Source organism: Diplotaxodon limnothrissa, linkage group LG1 (genome assembly GCF_057381915.1).
Source record: "Diplotaxodon limnothrissa isolate DT_005_m linkage group LG1, D_limnothrissa_male_GT1.1, whole genome shotgun sequence".
Classification (NCBI taxonomy): domain Eukaryota; kingdom Metazoa; phylum Chordata; class Actinopteri; order Cichliformes; family Cichlidae; genus Diplotaxodon; species Diplotaxodon limnothrissa.
In genome coordinates this window covers 16,987,822-17,002,172 of record NC_140596.1, presented here as the reverse complement: position 1 = coordinate 17,002,172, position 14,351 = coordinate 16,987,822, and positions in this window count along the sequence as shown.

The window sequence follows — 14,351 nt, the reverse complement described above, 5'->3', positions numbered from 1 at the left end:
TTATATTATCTTATTACATTTGTGATTTTTCCTTTCTATTTGAGTTATTATTTTAAAAAATAATAAAAGAGGGGAACTGTTAGGTATTTTAGTACCATGGTAGCATTTACTGGATATTGTTTTATAGTGACATTATGCAGGAAAACTCTGTCATTCAATAAGGCCCCTTTGTTTTAGTTATTTTTCTCTTTGACCCAAGAATTGATGTGTGAGAATCACAGGCTGGTACAAGGTTGAAATACCACAGAGATCACTCCCTCAGTTACATTAGTTTCTTAATCTTTTAGACGCCTGTTGAAGGCCAAATGGTTTGTTTCAGATTTCACTAATGAAAGAACTCTTTGTTTTGTGCCTTGAAAATATGTCGCTGAGATAATCACAATTGTAGCTGAACTAATAAACTACACAAAGGATGCTTCTTCACCCAAGGGCAGGAAGACGCTGCCTTATCTTGGTCTGTACTGGTTTAAACTGATAATCTGCTGTCTCATGAATTTTACCCTCTATATAAACTGTTGTACTTGTGAATAAAGTTGAGTCAATTTGGGAAGACAATCTGAAGCAGTCTCTGTTTTCTTGTTCTCCCAAGCTGCTCCCGAGCTCGTACTAACACGCTGAATGGCATGCTTGAATATTGCTTGAGAATATATTTGACTGTGTTACAGACTAAGGGACATTCTCTGCTGATAGGTGAAGGTACATTCTCTGCTGATAGACGTCCACGCCTCGGAGGAAGCCGATCCACGGAGTAGGCCCTGGAAACCGTTTCCTTCAGACGGAGTGCATAACTCATGCATGTGGGAAATGAGTGGAAATGTGAGCTGTGTTACAGACACTCTCTTCCACTCTCTTCCAACAGACGGAAACTAATTTAAAGTTATCAGATCAGTTTAATAAAGCAACCATAACAACCACCTGTCTCCCAAAGTCCACGCATGTTCAGTAGGGTCTAAAATAGTAATGGAAAATAACTGTTGGAATGTTAAATTAACATAAAATAGTACTAAAGACACCTTAAATTTCCATTAGGATAGAGCGAAGCACAGAAAATATTCAATCCCATGATTCCTGAGGGTAAATGATCTGCAGTTTCTGTTGAAATGTCACCATTGTTTTCATAAAGGAAAACAATATGTAGTTTATATGTCTAAATGGTTTTTTCTCTCCCTCTCCAACGGTGTAGGAAAAACTGTCAAGCTGTATTTATGGCATTGGGGAAGGAAAATATGCCATAAATATACCAAGGGTGCCAACAAAGGTGTCATGTTTAAAATTATACTGATAACAGCTTCTTATTAATTAATCAAAACAGTCGGATGGTACATTTCATATTTTTAATCTCATATCTCAACATTGCTTTTAAGCCAATAGCAGGCTTTATTATAGAATATCAGGATTTTGAATTCCCACAGTATTTAGTAGCTTGAGGTGGTCCTATCACAAAGTAATTGTCTTCATGTCACTGATTTGTGTTTTAGCCGGTGGATAAAAGCCAGACTCCTTGGTAATAATTAGCTCCCTTGTGTTCAGTTGATTGAGTGTGACCTCCTTGCAGGTATCTTTCTGAAAACAACTGACTAGCATAAATTTGTAAAACTGATGGGGTTTCTGAGGTTTCTTGCACAGGGTAGTGGATTATAAAAAAAATATTCATTTATATCATTTACAGTTAAGACAATGAAAGGATGAAAGGATTATGTTGCTTGCTGTATACAACAATCCTATGCATACTACTGAGCTAAGCAACTGAGGGCAAAATTAAACATACTGATCATCCACATATGCTAGATAGACCATGGAAAGAAACACTAATGATAACTCAAGACTGTTAAGTGTGAAGCCCAGACTTAAGAGTAATATGCATTTTTGTTCTACAAATGATAATCTAGACAGATGATATCATAATTGCATGCTCCTTAACTTAATGCGTCCATAAGCCAGTTGCATTCAAGCATGAACAAGGATCACCCATAATGATGAAGCTCAGGCACATTAGCGGCCCATTGTGATGGCAATACAATTAACTCGACTCAGCCTAAAATCTGTATATTACCTATACAGCAGCGCCAAGCACCACTGGAACACAGAGTGAAAATGACAAACACTGGAAATAACTCAACATATAACACATCATGAAGGTTAGCAACAGAAAGTTAAAAGCGCAGATGAAAGCAGATACGTGGAGACTGATGTCATCCGCAAACTCAACATGAGTGTAAGTGGAGAAAAACAAAGTGGGCAGTCACCTCTGACCCTTCTCAGTCCTTTCACTCATTTCTGAAGCATGCCTTGTTGCTATCAGGCGCTAGTGTTCAGAGTTACAATAGTTCACAGATGGGAAATTAATTCCAACTTGAAGGCCATGAACGTCATTTGAACTCCCCGGATTGTCCTAGATTGATTTTTGACAATGGTACCACTTACCTCAGGTGAAATAGGCCAAATGACTTAGGAGTGTGACTGGAGTTGCACACCTGGCTAACGTTAGCCAATACGTTAGCTTTCCTGGGAGGTTTAACTTCAGGGCCGAGACGTTTAACAGGAAGTGTGGAGATATCATAGTATCAATACCAATGCTGGTATTGGTATCAGATTGATACCAGCCCGACAGCATCAATAGTTTGTTTAGACATGAAAAATGTCTGAATCTTCCTGTGTTGACTGTCAGATCTATTTTATTTATAGCTTATAGCACATTTAAACAACAGAAGTTGGTCCATTTTGCTGTAGAGATAGGTGCATTTACACTCCAACCCTCCAAAAACCTGGTTTACATAAAAGGCTGAATTTTGTTGTGTGAACTAATTATTGTGGAAAACAAAAATCACAGTGATTTGATGGTCATTAAAATGTGTTACTCTCCCCAATATAAATTACCTTTATAGATTAAAATTCTTGATAGTAGCAATAACAGTCTTGCATTTACTTTACCTGTAAAATCTGCGATATTACACACCACTGTTCTTGACTAGAGGAGCTGGTAGCTTTAGATTTCTCCAGTTACTAGGTAGAGTGATTACACTCACCTTGTACATGCTCAGTCAGATTATATCTTTGTTTCTTGCTTAAATGAGTAACAACGTTTTAAATAACAAGTATAATAATCATAATAATAATAACTAATTCTGTCGAGTCAAACCAAAGTAAAATTTGTATTTTTTATCCTAAGATCAACTGTCAATAAATCCAAAGAGCAGTTATTCGAATCACAGCTTTGTAAGCTGAAAATCAAAATAACCTATACATCAACCTGGCAATCATACAAGTTCACATGTATGACAACATCGCTGGTGAACCAAGCTCTTTCATCTTTCATTCATCAAATGTTAACCCCTAAAATATCTAAAGTTCTACATACTACATGCTGTTTTATTGATTAATATTCAGTTACATGCTATTAGTCGCTGGGCAAGAGAGCTGAGTCTCTGAGATTCAGTTACTGAAATAAAACAGTTACAAACAGTCGCTGCTTGAAAAGTGGGAGTTTCTTCAGTAAAGTGAGTAGATCTGTAATTCAAAGTAGAAGTTCAGATTTGTGACTGTTCACAGGTAAATAGATCATCCAGAAATGACTCAAAATAAATATGGAATTTGAATTTTTGCCAGTTTTAGAAGTCTGGGAAGCTTGACAGTTCCTCACACCCCTCCCTACTACAGTCTTCGACAGAGGCTGACATGACAGGGATCCAAATCACTTCCCAGAGTACAATATTGGACCCACAATCATGTCTTTCTCTCCACAGAACAGAGGAACTACCTGATAGAACAGGTGATTTGTATAAATGGCCTGTAAATGGTAAATGGCCTGTATTTGTATAGCACTTTACTAGTCCCTAAGGACCCCAAAGCGCTTTACACATCCAGTCATCCACCCATTCACACACTAGTTGAGGCTTAAGGAGAGTAGTTTTAAACATAGCTTTATTTTGTAGTCAGCTAATTCAAGATATGCCGTTCATTTTAGATACAGAACGTTGCCTATGATTTAGAAAATGCCTACAACTGAAACCTGGACAGAGAATAGGATGGCTAAAGCTGACAGGTTTACAGCTTTTTTTAGCAGCCTACCCTTTCCTCATCAAGCCCTCAAGCTATCAGCCTCTCACGGGCTACAACCTTCGATAAAACAAATGTCAACAAGATTCTCGACAACCTGTCTGCTGTTTTGACCAAACATAAACTTGCTGTGCCAGACATCTGCAATATAAAAAAGGCAGGAATCAACACTGCATCAACAGTTTGTCCAGAAACCGCACAGTACCATTTGCGAATAGGACGCTCTCATCACATTTGTGTTTGATTTACACAAGTTCCATCCCATTAATTCTCATCTTAATTCTCCCCCAATCTATGTTGATGGCATTGGAAGACTTGGTCACTGTTATTGTGACCTGAATACTGAATACTGGTGGTTTTTCCTCCTCAGTTATCTCTTTTCTAGACATTATTCTCAGCATTCTTTGACTGAAAAATTAATTCGATTTTGACTGTTACAAGTGGGGCTCACAGCGACCTGAAATGGCCATCTCACACATGTTCATGTGCAAGATGAATATCTGAGGAGAATCTCACAAAACATGTTTCTGCCCAAAAGTTGAAAAAAATCCTTGTCTATTTAAAATAGAATTGTTTGGATTCAGAAATGTTGATACTAACCTTTGAAATGTCTTCAAAATCTATAATGTATCTGAGGCTGAACTGAAATGGATGTAAGTTGTAAGTTTACAGTTTGAAGTTATAGTTTTCAGACTTCTCAGGAAGCTTAAATAAGATCTGCTCACCCGGACGATCAGATTGGAACAGAAGTGTCTGTGAACTGCAAACTCCAGGTCTTTGCAGAGATTTTCTGTGGAGTTTAAGTCCAGGCTTTGCCTGGGGCACTGAGAGACCATCAGAGACTTGAAATAAGGTTTTGGTCATCCCAAAACTCTTTCAATGTCAAGACAAGGTAAACATGTTAAGGTGGTTTTTTAAAACACACTTATTTACTTAATTATTGCTTGAAGGTTTCTGCATCTGGGATCTTGAGAAGTGAGAAAAAAAAAACATGGTAAATTTTATTCAAATGCTTTATTTGTGCTACTGGGCAACTGATTGAAATAGGCATCAGTGGATGCCAAATACTGCAGTGATAGTAATGTTGTTCATGACATATTTTGCATGGCCAGCATAGTGGTGCACTGTCAACTCGCAGCAAGGAGTGTGCTGAGTCTGTGCAGAGTTTGCATGTTCTCCTTGTGCCTGGCATGCTAGGTTAATCGATTATTCTGCTTTGGCAGTTAGATTGACTGGTTGTTTTCTATGGTTGCACCCCACCATTAGCTTAATAACACCCGAGATAGGCTCCAGTCCTCCTGCAATGGGTGGCATTTTATGCATTTCTTGCACTAAATACAAATTAATATATGGTATTTATAGCATCTCTGGAAAATGTCTAATCACCAATTGGATGTAAAGCACCTTTCTATGGTTTTTAACAGTACTTGCCCACACAACAAAAGTGTGATACACTCTGACTATTTAATGAGGATGAACATGTAAATAAGCAAGAATTCATTATTTGAATTATTTTATTAGCAACAGTTTGAATTTACCTACTCCATCTGGTCTTCTTTGTAATATTTTTAAATGCACTTAATTATATGCTATTTTTGATTGTTTTGTTTATTGTATCTTATTTGTTTTTATTTTTTCATTTCTATTCTTATTCTACTCTTTAATCAGTCCTGAATAAACCAGCTTGGTGCTTCATTTTGCAATGTGCTTTCTAAATAAAGTTTTCGCTGTTTCAACTGATGGCCCCGCCCTGTGGTTTCAACCATCCACGTGTTGCTTCTGAGTGCTTGTGCTCTCTTCTCAAGTTTCACATCCGTCAGTGAATTAACCTCATTACTTGTATATTATGTATTCACTTTCATAGAGGTTTCTAACCTACCTGTAGTCATAGAAACAGTCTGGGACAGAAACAAACTTTATCAGTAACTAACACTCAAGATAAGTAAGATAATCCACTCCAGCCCCTGGAGTTAATAACCTGTTACTGACATTTGCACACTTTACACACACTTTCCTAGTGCAAACAAACTCTCTAATGGATTATCATTGACTATAAATCCGTACTCAGATTACCTTTAATAAAATGACATATTTGCACAGGATTCTGACTATAATAATAACTAACTGATAGATACCAATAATAATAATAAAATAAATAATAATAAAAAACAAAATATTGACTTGTTTGCACAAAATAAAACATTACCTTCTGACTTTAGGTTAAGGAACACCCCCCCCCCAAAAAAAGTAATAGTGATAATAATATATTTTCACAAATATATTTGAAAACAAGGAAAGATGGAAGGAAAGGAAATCTTATACAATATATAATCATTGAGACAATAATTTATTATCGCAGAGGCCCCTTTTGCATTTACAGTTTTCAGCCTCAATGGGATCTGCACACTTACGGGCGATCAAGAAGCAACTCCAAATTCCAGGTCTTTGCATAGACTTTCTGTGGATTTTAAGTTTGGGTTTTGCCTGCGGCACTGAAAGACAGTCGGAGACTTGTTCCAAAGCCACTCTGGTATTGTTTTGGTTTTATGGTGCCTCTTCAGGACTGATATTCTTTCCTTTTCTTTTGTCCTTGAAGAGTCCATTAAATTCATTAAATTGTCAAACTCCAGGCAGGCTTTTGTCTGCTGTTATATTGTGGCTTTACACCAGCTTTACTCTACTGAAGTTCTTGTGATCAGCCCTGATACCTTCTCTAGCAATATCAAATCATTTGCCAAGTATCTGATCAGTATTTGAACTTCAATCTCACATTTCAACAATCTCACTGTTTTTCATCTAAGAAAGGATGCGAAAATCAAACATTTACTATCACCCAGTAATTTGAAACTTTTACTACCGTATTTATGGGACCATAAGGCCCACAGTATTATAACTGTGGGCCTTAACGCGCACTGTCGACAAACGGGTCTGTGTTCATACATAAGGCGCACTGCATTATAAAGTGCATTAAACAAAACAAAACAGTCAGATAAGTCAAACTTTACTCAACTCATTCCTCTTGCTTCCTCCACTTCCGTACAATTAAACATACTGTTGAATTATCTGGTAGGTGCTCTAACACTGGAACAACAGTATATGTTATTCCAGTGTTTTTCTAATTTTTGCTATGTAACTTTGCACTGTCCAACTTTCTGCTGTAACAAATTTCCCACGTGTGAGAGTAATAAAGGTTATCTTATCTTACATTAATGATTAACCTCATATTGTGGCTGGATTATCTCAGTTGTTCTCCCCTACTGAAGTTTGGTCCGTTTACAGCAATTTTCCATCCGATTGATCCGATTCCGATCCATCCATCCGTCCAAAAAAACCCCAAAAAAAACAAACCATTGGGAACTTTTATCAAGTGGAAAAAGATTAGCGTTCATTCTCCAGGTTTACTGTGTTATGCTTTGGTATGCTAACATAGCGGTGTCGCTAGCGATCACTAGCACAGCATTATATACCATCTAGCCCAACTTCAGTAATCCTACAAACGTCACTGTGTAGTTTTCTCTCTACATTCATGTTGGAAGTCATAGCAGAGCTGTACATTTTATTTTTTTTCCAGAAATCTCTCAGTCAGAACATGACATAGCATGTTTAGGTAACTAGCGAAAACAGTGAGCTAAATATCTGCTAACTTTCTGCTAACTTCTAACTCCGTTTAATTTAATAAATTCTGTTTTCATGTATGCCTGGATGTTAAACTTAATTGTTACACATGGTAAAGCAGCAACGCAGATCATTTTATTAAAGATGAAATAATTTAGAAAGTTTTTAACTCTCAGTGATGCTGCAGTGTTCGTTTGACTTTGGGACCTGAAGCGGACGGAGTTTTGGGCCCACTGTGTTATGCTGACATTTCTGTGTCGCAAGCGATCACTAGCACAGACTTTTCCCCCCTTTCCATCCCTCAGTCTTATCTGCTATGGTTGTAATAATCCAAAATAAAAAATATTAAGGCTCTAATAAAATATGACTAGGTGACTCAAGTAGACAATTACAGCAAATGCCATAATGCTCCATTTGTTAAAATTGCTACACTGCACGACAGGACAGGTCCCCCACTCCCAAAACGAAACAAAAAAGAACAAACTACTCAGCACTTAAACATCAGATTTTTTGCTATACTTCACTGGCTTCCAGTGAATTCAAATTTCACTAAAAAAAGGCTCTTGTTGAGACTTTTTTTAAGCAGTCGGCCTCTTCAATCATCTGATCGGAATCTTTCAACCGCTCCACAATCTTATTTTAAAACCAAAGGCAACCGGTCCTTTGTGGTTGTAGCACCTGACCATTAGAACAGCCTTCCTCAGCCAATCAGTGTTTTTTTTTTCTTTTAATTACTCCTGAAAAATCATTTTTTAAGATTAGCTATAAACTTTCACCCTTTATTTTTGACTGTAGTGCTTCATATTTTTATATGTACACTTCTCTAATGTTTTTTTCACACAACCGTAAAACACTCTCGTCTGTATGGTTTAAAATTTGCTATAGCAATATGATTATTATTAGAGGAAATCTGCATTAGATGTGGTACTACCAAGATAGTCATCAACCCTGTCACTGCAGGGGGTTCAGACTGACCAAAGGGTTCTTGGTCATGTCCCCAGTTGAAGCCTTTTTTGCTCAGATTTCAAACTCCTTCCATTAGACCATTATTGAGGCCACTGTACTCCTGGGAACACTCCAAGCTTGAGAAATTGTTTTATACCCCAGCCTGGGTCTGTGTCTCACTGCAATTTTATTTCACAGGTCTACAGAGAGTTACTTGGACTTGGTAGCTTGGTTTTAGTCTTGACATGAAACAATACACAGGAATGTGCCTTTTTAAAACTATGTCCAATCAGAGCAATTTGCCATAAGAGCAGTCTAATCAAATTCTAGGCACATATTTTTTTGCTATAGTTAAAGCAGACATGATGCACCTGGCAACAATCTGTTGAGTCCCGCTCAAATAACGTGTACAAAATTTGCTGAATGCTTTCAAATTTTTCAAGAAGCAATTAGTCCAGTGCGACGAGCTAACGTCTCCGTACATTTGTCTACGTATCCATCAAGAAAACACACCTTAACATGTACTGTGCTGGAAAGCTGGCGCAGCAGCAGGAAACTGCATCCAGACTTCATGCAGAGGTTCAAGAAAACACTGAAGCACAACGTGAGTTATTGTATCAAAACTTTATTCTCAAATAATGTCATCAAAATAGCTGATAGATAAACTGTATGTCTCTTTAGCAGGTTGTGAGGCTGCATTCACTTACTGTTATTTAAACCTTCATAACATCCCATTGTGTTTCTCCTTCATGATCTCCAAGGAGGATAGAAAATTCCATTTTTAAGGTACATGTATATTCCAGGAACCTCCAAAAACTGTTGTCAATTTAATAATGAAGCTAGCGCCTAAATTTGCAACATGTTCACGTTCCACTCTAAAACCAGTGTTTAACCAAGCAGTACCAAATCTCTTCTCATTTAGACAGAAATGAGGTCAGATTTTAGTCTGTAAAGGGGTCAAGTCCAAAATCCAGAATCTTTTTGTGCCTGTGAATGTCATCCCACACAGTCGCACAGGGCTGCTGTTACACAAGAACACTGTCTTTTACGAAGCTTCATTTCAAACCACCGGTACCTACCCTTAATAATATTATGACACGTAACATCTGGTGTTTGTTTAGTGTGTTCATGTGTCTGAGATCCATTTTTTTAAAAGTGTAAACAATATTTTAATGAGAAGAGTCACCAATTTTTAGGACAGCTGCCACATAAGAAGCCATACAAAACTATTGAATGTGTCACTGCATCGTGTACCATATCTCTGTGAATGCTTTCAAAGCTTTAATGTTCAGAAGAACGACATAAGCTGCAAAAGTGTTTTACACAGTCAGTAACATTGTCTGAAGGTGTGACTCTCATCATACGTGTCCCTTCAGCACAAGTACAATCAACACCGGGTTTCTGTTCCTGTGTAAAAGCAGCCATGATGGACAAACGAGATCTGACATTTTTATATTTTTCATCTTTTAAAGTCAGTTTGAACCATAGATTTTTTTTACATGGTGTGTAACAGTAAAAACATTGACTGTAATGAACAAGATTTTTTTGTACCTACTTCATTAATCATAAAAAGTACAGCATGTTTAATAATTTGTTTCTTCTTTTCTTTTTTTACAAATTCTTCATAAAAAATAGATTTCTGTACAAAAATGTTTTTTTTTCTTTTGCACCTACTTCAAGTTCAGCAGCACATGATGATGGTGAGACGACAGAGATGAAAATGTAGATATTATGAGGCATAAAATAAAAACATTTACAATGAATGCAACTTCCTGTTAAGGACCTGCCGATTCTCGGCTTATTCCTGCCTTTCGGGAGAAGAAAAAATAAACTCTTTATTTCAGTATTTATGAGCAACAGCAATGCTTTATGTTAATATGTGTTGCTGAGAATGCATCTTTTTTGTGTAACGTGTAAAGATAGCATATGTGAGGCTCACACAGCCATGAGCTGGCAATGCCATAATTATCCTTTTGGTTAAATAGTGGAAATAATGTAATATTCAATCCAGAGCAGGTAGTAGATTTTAGCTCTAACATCAGCACACAGCATGAGAAGTTTGTCCTCACCAAACTGTTGAGAAAAAGATGCAAAACAAATATAAACTATACTTAATATTTAGTTTGATTAGCATAAAAAGTGAAACAAAAACAAGCCAGATATTTAGACTATATGTGTGTAAGTAAGACTAATATTGTTTGAGAAAAGAGATACACAACAAGGTCAGATTTCCATCTGGCAATGAATTTCCAGCAGTGATTTTTTTCCCTCCTCCCAAAGCTCATTGTGGCTTTGAGTCCCTTGTTTCATCAAGGACTGCCGACAATACCGCTCTAGAAAAAGTGACGGACAAATCAAACCTCTCCCCAAGGTGCGAGAAGTCCTAACTGAAGAAGTAAAAATAACCTTGGCATTTTAAAATGTAGTCTGTAGTTCCTTTCTTAAATCTTGCGGCCAGCTGTCGCTGCTTTAAACAGCGAAGACTGCTGCCAAATTAAGGACAAACTTTAAAACGTCCTGACTAATTCTGCTAAAAAAAAGAAAAAAAAAAGGCCTCAAGTGAAGAGGACATCGTCCAGATTTTCAAGGCATCTTGTGGCACTTCTCTGTCACGTTCAGCTGAATTTCGTTTTGCTCATTTTAAAAAGATTGAGTGATAGAGAATAGTAGCACTGCTGTTAATCCGTTTTTAAAGTCACTGTAAGCTGCCATGTGCACAGCTAAGGCTGCTTTTCTCCCCAGTGCCTTCCTTTGGCAGGGCACTGGGGAGAAAATTAGTCTTAGCTATACCAGACAAGGATTGTTGTAAGGTTTGGCTCTATCAGTTTCTGATACAGTAAATCACTGCACATGGCTTATAAATATTACCATGTAGATAAGCATTGTTGTCATGTATGCTCTTAACCAATAATGTGGTTAAGATTATGAGTTATTTTTTTTAAAGAGAATCATGGGAGGTGTCTTTTTATCTCCAGATCTCTCTTCTTCACTTTCTACAGAACCTATTTTTACCACAATGTTGAGGACTTTTTATTGAAATAGATGCTTTTATAAGGGGCGATCGTGGCTCAAGAGTTGGGAGTTCGCCTTGTAATTGGAAGGTTGCCGGTTCGAGCCCCGGCTTGGACAGTCTCGGTCATTGTGTCCTTGGGCAAGACACTTCACCCGTTGCCTACTGGTGGTGGTCAGAGGGCCCGGTGGCGCCAGTGCCGGCAGCCTCGCTTCTGTCAGTGCACCCCAGGGTGGCTGTGGCTACAATGTAGCTTGCCATCACCAGTGTGTGAATGAATGGGTGGATGACAGGTTGTGTAAAGCGCTTTGGGGTCCTTAGGGACTAGAAAAGCGCTATACAAATACAGGCTATTTATAAAATATTTATTGTGCTTGGCTGTAAAATAGTACTTCAACACTGTCTGCACCACTACTGTGACATTGTTAATGTAAATTTATCTTTGTGTGAATATACGCTTACTCTCAGTGTATGAATGCAAGGAGTGAAAACACTTACTGAAAGAAACAGCTGATGATGGCATATGTAACTATGAAGCTGACTGTTGGAGAAACCTTGAAGGGTCAGCAGAGGTCAGACACGCATGTGAGGCCCCAGAAACATTATAACTTGAGAATCCTGCTGCAGTTTTGATATGTGCAGTTTGCGTTTGGCTGAACTTCTGTGGGGACAGTAAGGTTCCGCTGTGACCAAAACACCAGAATAGAGACAACGCAGAGTCTGAATTTTCTCTTTCGGGCACACAAGGAGATCAAATCTCTGCCATTAATTGTTAAAAACGAGACCTTTTATTATGCCGGTGGAAACCTTGGAGCTGCTAATTCTCAGGCTCTATTATGCACTCTTGACTCCATAGGAACTCTCAACTGAATTAATTAAATCAATTAAAACAGAGTCACGGGGTGCACTCTAACAGTAAAAAAAGAGAGTGGAGGCTCACGAGGTGTGAACAGATGCTCTATTTTTGTTTACAGAAGTCTTGTTTATTCCTGTGAAGAGACTTTAGATATGCATCTTCTGACTTGTGGTTATTGCTATTACTTTAGCCACTACACTCGTCTGTGTATTTTTATTTTGTCTGCATCGCATTGGTGCCATTTTTGGCTGTCTGACCATGACCCTGATACCGAAGCTATAAATGACAGGCTGACAATGAGGTATAATTCCTCCATACATAATGATTATTGTTCCAGCTCACTTTTCCAGCATTTAGGGTTGTGTGTACAGACACTATCAATTACCGGAGCTGAAAATCTAAACACCCCCCCTTCCTCCCCATTTGCTGTTAATTTATTCTTCCTTATCTCATAACAGGTGGCTGTGACAACCTCCTCATGCTGAATGCTTTTTTAAATCCCTGTATTTAGGTTATAGTGAAAATCTACACATTTGAGTTAAATTAACCTTTGCCAGACTCACTATAACATGGTTTTTAGGGTATTATTATCATTATCTACTCACCATTTCATACTGTGTGAATGAATGAATAGGTGTAGATGAACACATACATACCATGGACATGGGAAACATAAATAAAATGAAATTTTGGACAATTAAAAAAAAAATTGCGTAAGGTTAAAGCAAATTCTTGACGTATAAAAACAATGACTCAATGTTGTGCATGGAGTGTGGAACAGGAAACAGACCTAAAGACAACAACAGACGATAAAAGCAGTTAACATCTGTGATTTAAACCAAGTGCAACATCTTTCGAAAAATAAAAATATTTTGAGAGGACACTGCGAGAAATAACAAGCTTGGTAAGCGACTTGAAACTACCGGACCTTTTTTGAATCCTGAAAACCGATTGATGCTAGAACAGCGTTTTGATTTAAAATAGCAGGAAATTAAGCCGACTGGGGTCGCACTCACTAAGCTTGTATATTTGTTGCAGTGAGGTTCCAGCATTGATAAGCAGGACGTAACTAACTCTCTGCACACGAGGTATTTCTCAAACAATGGAGGGGCTCAGGGGACGATAACTATCGACAACAATAATTGTGCATGTTGTCTTCATGCTGTATCTTTTTGTCCTCTGTGGTAAATTACCAATTCTCAACGCAAATAGGTTGTGCGCTCTTTAAAAAGGTGTGTTCAAACAAGATAATGTGCATCAGATATTTGATGTGTCGAAACAATGCATGACAATGTGTGTCGAAAGAGCGTTTTTAAAGAGCGTTACAGAAACAGTCACTTGTTATTCCTGAAAGCTCACACAATCAACGGCTACAACTGTAGCAGTAGAATCCTCTGAATTCGATATACTATATATCTAACACTGTAAATATTCGAGCAACACAAAGTTCACGTACAAAATTGTACATGTAGTCCTCACATTCTCACGTTATAAAAAGCTGACAGATTTGATAGTTTAAATAAGTAGTTTTTCTCACTGAATGGGGAGTCTGAAGATAGAAACTGCTTCAAAGTCTGGTGATGTAGCACTGAATACTTCTGTATCACTGGCCAGATGGCAGCAGGATAAAGAGGCAGTGACTGGGGTGGGTATTGCCTTCTGGTCTCCTTTGAGTTCTGCACAAACGCCTCCCCAATATCACTGATTATTGGTAAAATGACTACCGGTGATGCTCTCCTGCTACAGAGCCTTCTGGTCTTGGGCCATGTGCATTCCATATCAGTAACGTGGCACCAATGTTTCACTGGGACCAAACTGCACATTATAAAATCGTTTTGAAAGATTGTATTTAAAGTGTTAGATATTACT